The sequence below is a fragment of the Andrographis paniculata genome, unplaced genomic scaffold (genome assembly GCF_009805555.1).
Source record: "Andrographis paniculata isolate CXL003 unplaced genomic scaffold, ASM980555v1 Contig55END, whole genome shotgun sequence".
Taxonomy (NCBI): Eukaryota; Viridiplantae; Streptophyta; class Magnoliopsida; order Lamiales; family Acanthaceae; genus Andrographis; species Andrographis paniculata.
In genome coordinates this window covers 4,822,384-4,834,003 of record NW_026137590.1, presented here as the reverse complement: position 1 = coordinate 4,834,003, position 11,620 = coordinate 4,822,384, and the positions used below count along the sequence as shown (strand labels likewise).

General features: G+C 33.5%; 1 long non-coding RNA gene across 1 annotated transcript; it reads right to left on the bottom strand.

Moving 5' to 3' along the window:
* Nucleotides 1-5,889: 5,889 nt before the first annotated feature.
* LOC127256448 (uncharacterized) lies at nt 5,890-9,243 on the bottom strand. The gene is made up of 4 exons (XR_007839854.1): nt 9,098-9,243; nt 6,452-6,592; nt 6,283-6,371; nt 5,890-6,167 (listed from the first exon to the last, which is right to left on the bottom strand). It is a non-coding gene; the product is annotated as an uncharacterized LOC127256448 (long non-coding RNA).
* Nucleotides 9,244-11,620: the final 2,377 nt, after the last annotated feature.

The following is an 11,620-nucleotide window of genomic DNA, read 5'->3' as shown; positions in this document are numbered from 1 at the left end:
TAGAAGACTACTCAGATGCAAACTGGATATCTGATACTCTCAATTCGAGATCAACTAGTGGATATGTGTTTACACTAGTGGGTGCAACAATCTCTTGAAAATCCTCAAAACAAACAATTATTGCGAAATCCACAATGGAATCTGAGTTCATTCCATTGGATAAAGCTGGAGAAAAGGCGGAATGGATTCACCACTTTCTTGAGGAAATTCCAGAGTGGGACAAACCTGTCTCTGTCATAATCCTTTACTGCAATAGTAAATCATCTCTTGGTAGAGCAGAGAGTACAATGTACAATGGAAAAAGTCGACACATTCGCCGTTGACATAATTTCATAAGGCAACTAATCACAACTAAGGTCATTTCAATAGACCATGTTGCGTCAAAAGATAACCTAGCGGATCCACTAACCAAAGGGTTAAACCGTGATGCAGTTTATAAACTGACAAAAGGAATGGAGGTTAAGCTTGCTGAGATATAAGTTCTATAAAGGAAAACCCAACCTAGAAAGATTGGAGATCCCAAGAACTAGGTTCAATGGGACAACCTACCTATAAAACTTATGTATGTCACTGTGGGGGGCTTTTAGCCTTGACCCATTCCTGTCAACGAAAGGTGATAGAACAAGGAGGATAGCAAAGAATTGCTTTAATGATCACTAAATAATTTTCGTATCACTTGGAAACTTAGAAAGATCACCTATGTAAGAGAGAAGTGGGGTCGCTTCAAAGAAGAACTGTTTAGGCACAGCTCTTTAGAAACTCTCGCAGAACCAGGACGGATTCCATGGCCAAAACGGACCAAATAATGAGAATCAAATTAGGCATATGAATTTTGTGCCAGTAAGTAGCCCACTTACTAGAAAAATTGAACAGTTCAAGGGCAACGTGTCCACTGGACAGTTGGTAAAGACTATATATTGCTCAAAGAAAAGTTCAAAGGAAAACTTACTTATCCTATACAAAATTCACTTTCTTTCATCGAGACATCGTTTTCCTCTTTCATTTGGGGGATTGTTAGTGTAGGTGAAAGAGAAAGAAGTGAAAGACTGGTGAATTGTCCCACGTGGAAAACTCATTGTTTTCACCCTTCCATATATTGTTTTGCAACACAAGAATAAATATGAAATTGGGTTTGGATTGGACATGGCTTGGTTTGGGCTTAGCCTAGATTGGGTTTGGCTTAAATTTGACTATATTAAATGTCAAGATTTGAGTCTTGGGCCGTGGGGCTCATGGGCCAAGCCCAAATTGCTTAAAGTCCAATTATTTTAATTTTGTATTTATCTGATTAATTTATTTTTATTTGAAAAATTCAAATAATCAAAGAAACATTACGGTTGCAACTGACTTGCAAGGTGGAGAAGTGGGTGCAATGTTGACTTCTTCCCTTTTACAAAAAAATTAAATAAAATAATTCCCAAAACCATGAAAAATATGTAATATATATATATATATTTCCACTCATTCGTTTTAAGTAACACGAAAGAAAACAACCTTCTCTTAAGAGAAAAGCTCTCAAATTTTCTGCAAAATCTTCCATTCCAAAAGTTTATTAATTCGGTTCGCAGAATCTATTATTTCGTAAATTATTCGTTCTATCCTGGGACACGATCGGTGGAGGGCCGAAATTTGTTTCAAGGAGATCGCGTCCCACGCGAGACTCGTATTTATGTGAATCTGATATTCGAAACTATTATCAAATTTGGTGATTTGATTTTATCGCCACATCTCAGATTCGTTATTAAGTATCCAACATATATCACGCAAACTTAACAAGAAGAACACAGTTCGACCAAATATCTGCAAGAAATTTACTTACAAAACAATAAATTAACCATTCTTTTACATTGAGAGAAAAAATAGGCGTAGCTCCATAAAGTGCCTCCATAAGAACTTGAAACGTAATTAGATACACAAAAACATATATTACATACCTCTACACTTGCTGCAGGAGAAGGAGAGGGAGAAGGAGAGTGAGAGAGTTCCGACAGTCCAGAACGAGAAATACGACTTCGGGATATGGGGAGAGGTAGAGAAAGGGAGGAATTTGTTGACCAAAAGAGAAATAGTATGGGTCTGCTGCTGAATATATATAATTTTTGTAATTATATTATTAAATAATATAATTATGGTAAATAGATACACATGAACATATATATACATTCATACCTTTCGACACTTCCTGCAAACCTTCCTTAGGCAAACTGTCGAGTAAGACCAAGAGAGTGAGAGGCAGGAAGTCTAGAACAGTCTTTTCGATGATTCTCCAAAAATTGACCAAACAAGAAACACTGTGCTTATACTGTTAAATAAACACTGTGCTTATTATTATTTTTTTTTTGTGTATGGGTCAATATTTTTTTTACCAAAAAATTTATATTATTTAAAATAATTTTTGTAAAAAATTTATTATGAAACTTGGCAGAAAATAAAGCAATTTGTTGATTTTACAATCAGTTTTTTCTCCATTTATAATTAGAAAAAAAAAAAAAAAACAAAACTATCCTTGAGATTGATTTATTCTTTTTTCAACAAATCTACTCTAAAAAATGGTGATCACAGCCCTTACTATAAAACCATTTGGAAGGAAATGGGGAGTGTTCGGAGATTATAAATAAACCCACCTCATTGCTTCAAAGATTCAATTTCGGAATAAGGAAATGTTATTTTGTCATTATTCCCAGCACCTCCTTTTTTCATAGTTTTTTTATAGAAAAAGATTCATTGGCATACTCAATGCACTCCTTTGGATTCATGATTTCTTTTGACGGAATATCAAGTAGGCCTTAGTACATTGTGTGTTCCCTCAGAATCCTCAGATACATACTTACAACTCGAAACTATATGCATTGTATTCAACAATGTATAAATACTTCAGCACATTATTTATTTAGTTGTGAAACTTCTGATCGTCCATAAAAATTGGTAATGACTACTTGTAGTTATATATAAAATTGTTTGCAAAGCCGATAAAAATATGTAATTCGAATTAAAATTTATAAAACAAAAATAAAACATGAAAGAAAAGTAGAAAAATAGACGAATTGTTCTGTTGTGCATCTCTGTGTTGTGTTTTTTCCCTAACTTTAATCCTAAGCTAGAATAACCACCTCTCCTACTAAAGGGGCGGTTACAATTATTCCTCCACCACTCTCAACCACTTGGTAACTTCCCACTACTACCTCCAACTTCCTGGTAACTTCCCACTACTACCTCAAACTTCCTAGTCACCTTCCACTACTACCTCCAACTTCCTAGTCACCTCCTTCCACTACCTCCTAACCACCTCGTAACCCCCTTCCATCAGCTCCCTGGTAACCTCCTTCCATAAGCTCCTAACCACCTGGTAACCTCCTTCCATCAGTTCTCAGTCGCTTCCATTGCCTCTGGACCGGGTTCCACTTGCTCTGAACTTCTTCCATTGCCTCTGGACCAGATATATTGTTTACTCCGACTTGTTTTCATCGTACTCCTAGCCGGTCCACGGGGATGTATCCCCAACAGCCTCGAGTTAAATGTAATCTTTGGTTTTCCTTTTGCTGGTTTGTTCCATGGAGCTTTTTGAATAAAGCATGAGAGTGCATAGGTCCTCCACTAATGTTAAGTACGAAATTATTGACCTAGGGCCAACGGAGGTAGTTATCCCATAATCTGTGGAAGCTGTTGCTTTCTATCTTGTGGAGTCAACCTTCCTCTGCTTTGTGGAAGCACCGCAGTCCAATGGAAATAGTTGTTTTCAGCCCAATAGAGATAACACTTTCTGACCTTATGGAAACATTGTTCCGGGATGGAGTCGCCATAGTCCAAGGAGTTGTTGTCCTAAGGTCCATGGAGGCTGCTGTTTTCGGCCCTGTGGAAGCACCACAATCCAATGGAAACTGTTGACTTCGGTTCTGTGGAAGCAGCAGTCTTTGGCTCCGAGGTTTGAAGCTCCATTGCTGTTGAGCGGCTCCGTGACCAATGAGCTCTGGCACCACTTTTGTCTTTGAGCCTCCTTCTCGTTCAGGTACTTTTGGACCCATGTCCAACACTTACCTTAATACTTCTGGGAATATTCTCAATCTCTGATGCCCAAAGACTAGATCAATTCTCTTTTCTTCGGCTTGTGGATGATCTTTTCAAATATACCTTTTGTCTTTTCATGCTGGACCATCTCTTCAAGAATCATGCCCTCAATCTCCAGCCTCTAATAAACTTGATTACCAACTAGTAGACAAAGAGATCTTATGTAGCAAAGATTCTATTCAATGGGAACTTTAATAAAATTAAACCCCTGCATTTAAATAATTCACAATAATGGACAAGTGCAGATGTTGGGATCATATCTAACGTATCAATCAATAGTGTAAGTATCCTTAGGATAAAAATCGAATTTGACAACATTTTTTTCTATTTTGGTCCGAAACTTGACAAAAATAATGAAATTGGGTCGATATTAACACTAAATCTTCTGCAGGTGTTTTTTTTTGTTTTCGAATTTATTTTTAACTTTATTATTTTTGTAAAGGCCATGAATTTTATAGTTAAACAATAACTGGTTTTGTGTGTGTGTGTGTGTGCATGGGGAGATCATTTTTTACCAAATAAAAAATATATATAATTAGATATTATTTTGAATATTTGATGTGAAGAATTATGATCAAACTTATTATTGCTTAATATTTATTGTGAAATTTGTAAATTTTGTTAAAAGTCAGAAAATTATAACCAATTTTAATATGTACTTAAATTGAATAATCATAAATTCAAATCTATACATCATATGATTACATTTTCTTTTATTACAACAAATTTCTTATTATTTTATTTATAAATAAAATTTATATAAAAACGAATAAAGTGAGACCAATTAAATGATACATAATTAGTATGTATTATTCAAATTAAATACATCATATATTGAAATGTATAAGCAATGATGCAATCCATATTTAGGACTGTTGTATGCTTTGAAGGCTGGCACTTTGGGGCTCTAGGCCTCTGCTTCTTCCCTACCATTTCGGCCTTCATTCGGTCTATAGCCCAGGAGATTATTGGCATATCTTTGGGCTGGAGCCAAGGTTATATTTCGGTCAAAGTTAAAAAAAGGAAGAAGGTGAGTAAACATAAATTCCATCGTTTGCGCTACGGCCATTTGGCTGATGACAGCCGTGGAGGGAAGGGGAATCTGCCTCAAAACATCAAAAACTGCTGAAGGTTGGTGCCTAAGTATTAGTCTGCCCCTTTCACTACAAAAAAAATAGCTATTTCACTACAAAAAAAATAGTATATTTGTAACGGAATTTCGTTTCTAAAGTTCACGTAGCTAACGTAATTCCATCTCTAATTCCGTCTCTAAATATCTTTAGTAACGGAAAAAATGAATTTAGGAACGAAAAAACTTCGTTACAAAATTGATAATTTCTTGTAGTGTTTGTAGCCGTTACAAAACCTCTACAAATGGCCATTGTTATAAAAAGCTATTTGTAACGATTTTGTACCGGATTTTGACCGGTGCAATACTCGAGCTACAAAAAGTCTCTGTACCAACTTTTTTCGTTACAAAAAGTGGACGGTACACACTTCTTAATCACTTATTGTAACGGTTTTTGTAATGCGAACTTTGAATTTTCGATGAATTTGTAACGGTTTTTGTAATGCGAACTTTGAATTTCTGATGAATTTGTAACGGATATTTCTCGTAATAAAAGAACCGTTACATTAAAGGTTCATCTATTTGTAACGGCACTTGTTACGGTATAATTTTTGTTACAATAGCTTATTGTCAAAAAACTATTTAAAACAACATTAAAACTTTTTGTAACGGTATTTGTAACGACCACAACTTCGTAACAAAAAAATATTTTTAATCTTTCAATAAAAACATGTACGATACGAAAAACACTCCCAAACGACATTACAAAATATAAAAATATTACATAAAATATCTATTGCACTATGTACGCACTGTCTAGGAACATAACTACTTCGCAATTCGGCGTAACATATACGACAAAGCATAAAAACAAACATACAAAAGAAAGTAGAAAATGCAAGTTCAAACAACGGAAACAAGGTCAGCATCATTCCACAAACAAAAGTTAATCATCATGGAATCATGTGTCACACTGCCACGCCCCATGCAGCGACAAATTGAGCGTACACGGCAGTTGCGGACGACGAACAAGCTGCAAACATAGTGCAAAAGTATATAAGAATTTAGTCGAGATGGAGCCTATCTTGATGACACAAATGTAAAAACAACAAAATATAGAACAACATAAATAAAATTATAGCATGGACCTTATCTTGATAACACCCGGAGCAACATCCATACAACGACACAATTATAGAACAACCAACATACATGACAGTTACGGGCGATAAGTGAGCTGCCAAATTACATAAGAATTTACTTGCGAGATGGTTAAGTTATAATCTAATAGAAAGTCTTATAAATATGATTACGTACATCTTTGAATATCCAGTCGATTGGCTCGACACGGACAACCTCACCGAGTATTTGTACTCTAGGTATCGTCTGTAAAATGAGCGCAGCCTCCGGAACGGTAGCAGCCATGACAAAAAACCTTCACTATGTCAATGGTATCACCTACGGAAATATAAAGGAAACATGCGCATATCATCGAAAATAAAAAGCAACTCACAAAATATTTAATCACTATAAAATATTAAAGAAATTAACTCAAACATTTTAGCATATGTAAAATTGTAAAATATAGCATAACATAAATATAATTATGGCATATACCCTATCTTGATGACACCTGGACCAACATCCGTACAACATCACAATTATAAAACAACAAGCAGTATAATCAATTTATTTGATACTTATGAAAGTTGTTTGTTTAAACAACCAACTTAAACATGTATCGATTCAACAACCAAATTTTCATCTTCAAGTTCTTTCGGAATAAAATAGAATAAAAAGAAATATCTACAGGTTTTAGGAAAAGGTGGCAGGATGAAATGCACAAATAAGTCTATTATTTTACCCGTGAATTTCCACCCTCATATAAATAAATGATTTTTACTGATTCCATCTTCTGCGATAAAATGAAATATGAAACATGGAGCAGGGCTAATCTATGACTTATATTACAAATTTACAACATATCAAAACATAACTAATCTAACTAAATTAAAGTAAAGCAGACCAATTAGAGACAAAACAAACTTTATGACACATTATATACAAACAAAACTGAACCTAAACAACTTATTATCTAAGGCTAAAAACAATACTAGAACACCTAAATAAAAATACAAGATTGGAAGAATCTAATTTCTTAAGCTAATTAATTCTAATGGATCACTAAGTTAATATCTAAGTAACACATTCTACTAAAGTTAATTCTTAAATCTTACACAAACAAACAAACATGAAACAAACTAAATATTCTATCTATATAGCAATCAAACTCCCTTGATTATGTGGGTCCTGCAGCCCAACTTTTTAAACCACTTTAACCATTAAACAAATTGAAAAAAATATTATGCAAGCAAAGCTCATAATAAAGAATAATTATTTATATTAAATGAAAGCTAAACATATACAATTTTTCTCTGATAGATCAATAAAAAATTATTCATAATGCATTTATTGTTATCAGAGAAAAAAAAAACTATTAGAGAATATATGACAAATTCATGGAAAATACCTCCTAAGAGTGCGATTGCGAGATATTGTTCATGGTGCCTACAATAAACTAAATGAACCAATTACTCCACCTATATCCAATATTCCTTTTGCTGTAAAATTAAATTGGATGCTGCAATCTATAATTAAGGTTTCACTATCAAATAATGATTCCACAAACTTGAGTACAAATGAAAGGGGCCATTTTGCATGTGCAGTCGCACAATCACGCAGACTATATTACATTATCTACAATTGGTGTAGGTAGCAATATTATTATTACTTGTTTCAGGACTTGTCATTTTTGTCCTATTTGTTCACACATTTTGACAAACTTTCAACTTCTTAGTTCACTAAATGAAATCAATTTAACAGATACACAAATCTTACTTACGTGCAATTAAGATAATGCTAAAACAGCTCTGTAAGTTTTTCTTAAGTGAAAAATATCATGTTCTGAGACAAATTTTTAAGTAGGGTTAAATTGGTTAACGAAGCAAACTAAAACAAGCATCAATTCATGTGTAAGCTCAATAATTTCAACAGAAAAATAATTAGCATACTAGTCGGCCTAGAAATTACACACAAAAGACAAGTGTCAAGCTCAATACTTTCAATGCAATGTTGATCAATATGTGAAAAACTAAAACTTGTAAGCTATGAATAACCTTTTTAGTGTAAGATGTTAAACTTGAGTATTCACCGGCATAGAACTACATATCCACCAATTCAAATAGATTCCGTAGCAAACAGTGCAGTTTCAAGCAACCAAAGCAGTTTCAGAGCTCTAGTTTATGAAACTTTCGGAGTGTTGATCATAACATAATAATAATAAAAAAAAAAAAAAAAAAAAGCAGAGAGCAGCAGAGAATTGATTTAAATTAAGATCTAAAAAAGTCAGACATATGATCAACTTCATGGATCTCCAATTTCAGCTGTCGAGGAGAATCGTAGTATCAAACCATGAGATCTGTTTCATTATTTGTAACTTTTAAGTTTCTTTTTTACTCATAATATAGTTTAAATCAATTTGGATTCAACATAAGATTCAATTATCTATTCCAAAAAACAAAACAAAAAATCGGAATTGGCTAGATAATTATTTCAAGAACATCAAGAAATTCTTAAGCTCTAGTAAAAACACTTTCTGATTTTCAAAGTACTCAATTTTAGGCAATATCGATTTAGACTAAAAATTAACTAGAAATAGTAAAGGTTAATAACAACAACAAAAAAATCGATTTACTCAGTTCCATAAAGAACTCGAATAAAACAAAACTCAGCTCGAACGCACAGAAGCAAAACAATTAGATCAATAAACATGTCGATTTTCACTAAAGCAACACCGGAAGAACTAAAATTTTCCAAAGAATTACCCGGACAACTGATTGTTAGAAAATAACAACAACAGAAGTAGATTTTTACTGACCAGAAAATATTATAAAAAACACTTACCAGAATCCAGACTGTGGTTGAGCACCAGTCGTCGCCAGTGCGCTCGAGAGGAGAGAATCACAGACGTGCTGGTTTGAATTGGGGGATGAGTCCCGTCACCCAGAAAGAGAGAATCGCAGCATACCGCTATTGGAATTGAAGGACAATGGGTTAGGGCAGGCTTGCGAAAAATTAAAAAAAAAAAAAAAAAAAAAAAAAAAAAAAAAAAGAAAAACTAAAGAACCATCCAAGTTTAATTCCTTTTGGAATTCCTTTCGTATTTGCGAAGGAAAAAATTGTCTTCCCAAAAATCCGTACTAATTTTGTAGTGAAGAAAAACAAATAAAACGAAAGATAGACGAGAATTGGGGCGACGGGTGGCGCTCAAGGGTTTGTTTTACAATGTTTGAAATTTTATTTTTAGTTTTAATTTTTAATTATATATAATAATTTTAATTTTAAATAAATAATTATTTTAATTTCAACATGTATATATTAATATATAAGTATTATATATGTATATATATATATGATATATGATATATTATTTTAGATTTAGTTTGAAATTAAAATTATTGTAATTGTAACAAAAAAAAATACCGCAACAAAAGAAAAATGTTGACCAAATCGAAAAATTCATTTGTTACGAAAATATCCGAAACAAAAAATAGTTTTTGTAAAGCAAAAATTGTAGCGGGTCAAATTTTGCTACAAATAGCCATTTGTTTTGTAGTGGTCGAAGGCCGGTTCGAGGGACTGGCCGCGGATGCTCACCCGAAGCAGGCTGCAACAATTAACCAATATATAGTGGTAAGTGATGCCCAATTTTTTTGGGTTGAATAAGATTGATCCCTATTGTTCTCTGTGCACATTTACATGCAGTATTACAAAGGCAAAGGATGTTTAAGTAACCAATGATAGTATAAACTATTCCTTGGGTCTCTTTGCACCATCCCCAAGAGTTCGATCTTCAGAAACCCTCCAACACATAGAACTGGTTCAGGCAGTGTAAATGTTTGCTTGAGGAGACTCTGGCCATATGCAATTCATATTAGAGAAAATGTAAGTTATTATTTTCAACCAAAATTCATTTGGAATTAGGAAAACTGCTAGTGCATAACCTGTTCCATGGGGAATTGGGGCGATGTATAACCCCAGACGAAGTGGTTGGACTGACATAGCGGAGAATATATATTGTCTATTACCATAATGCCCGGAAAGAAAATGCAATTAGGATAGAAGAACTCAGTTAGGATTCCCAACATAAAATAGGATGAACATAAATGTGTCGAGACAATGGAAAGTATAATATACCAGGAGAAGGTTGGATTTGAATGTCTGATACAATGCAAACTCCGCCATTGAGTTTGAAAAGTATGGTCTCAGACACATTAGCGTCCGTGTGCCCTTTGCTAGACCAATACATTTTGTTTGGAAGGAGTGTATGAATGATGCTCTTTCCTATATAATGGCTTGTAGAAGAAGCTCCGATGACAAACCCAATGCAATTCTTTGGATTAATCATACTTGCTTTTGACAGAATAGCAAGGAGGCTTGAGTACAGTTTGTGTTCCTTCCGAAGATCATTGAATCTTGGAAGATGGTGCTTCTTCCTCTGGTTCATAATTGCGTCGCAGTAGCTTGTATTCTTGAGCATTGGAGCTCTCCTTAGACAAGCTGTTTTTGCAATGCCATTTTGGACAACTGAAAAAATAAAACACGTGTGTAAAAATTGATAAGAGTAATTTCCGTAGCTAACATAATGATAAGCTGTGTATACTAGTTTACACATTTCATTATGCTTGAATATAATAATAATAAAAATAAAAATTCAGCAATAGACTTCAAAGGAAAGATAAAATAAAGAATGAAAACAAAAATTTAATATGTATGTATCCAACGGTGTTGAATTGCAATTAGGTTGTGTTCTTTTGACAAACTTTACAAAAATTTACTAATACTCAAAATTTATTTTTTATATATTCTTCTAAAAATTAAATTTATATTCAAAATATTATGTCAATATCTATTCATATTACATCATATATTTATTTAAATTAAATTTATAAACATTCAAATCCTAAACCAAAATCTCTATATGCATTGATACGACAGTAGATTGTTCCATATCAATTGTTGTGAAGGTTTTAGATATTAGAAATGCTATCATACTGTCTATGAAACTAGTAAAATGCCTATAAGCAATAAATTTTGGACATATCTAAACAATATTATTTATTTATTTTATAACGTGAGAACATGCAGCCGCTACCTTTCGGGTGTGCTTTGGGTAAACCCCCGGCCGAATATAAAAGCCTGCAAACTTGGCCCGACAAGACAAGTCGCACTAGGCGAATCATGCGTGGCAGTCACTACATAGAAGCATCGGGGTTTGATAAACAATAGTAATTTTGATTGTGTTATATATCATTTATTTGAGTATTCGTGACAACCATGCTTGCTCTTTTTTTTTAGTTTTTTTTATTATATTCTTAATCATGTAACATTCATCTCAAGAATTAATAATAGCATTGTAGAAACATT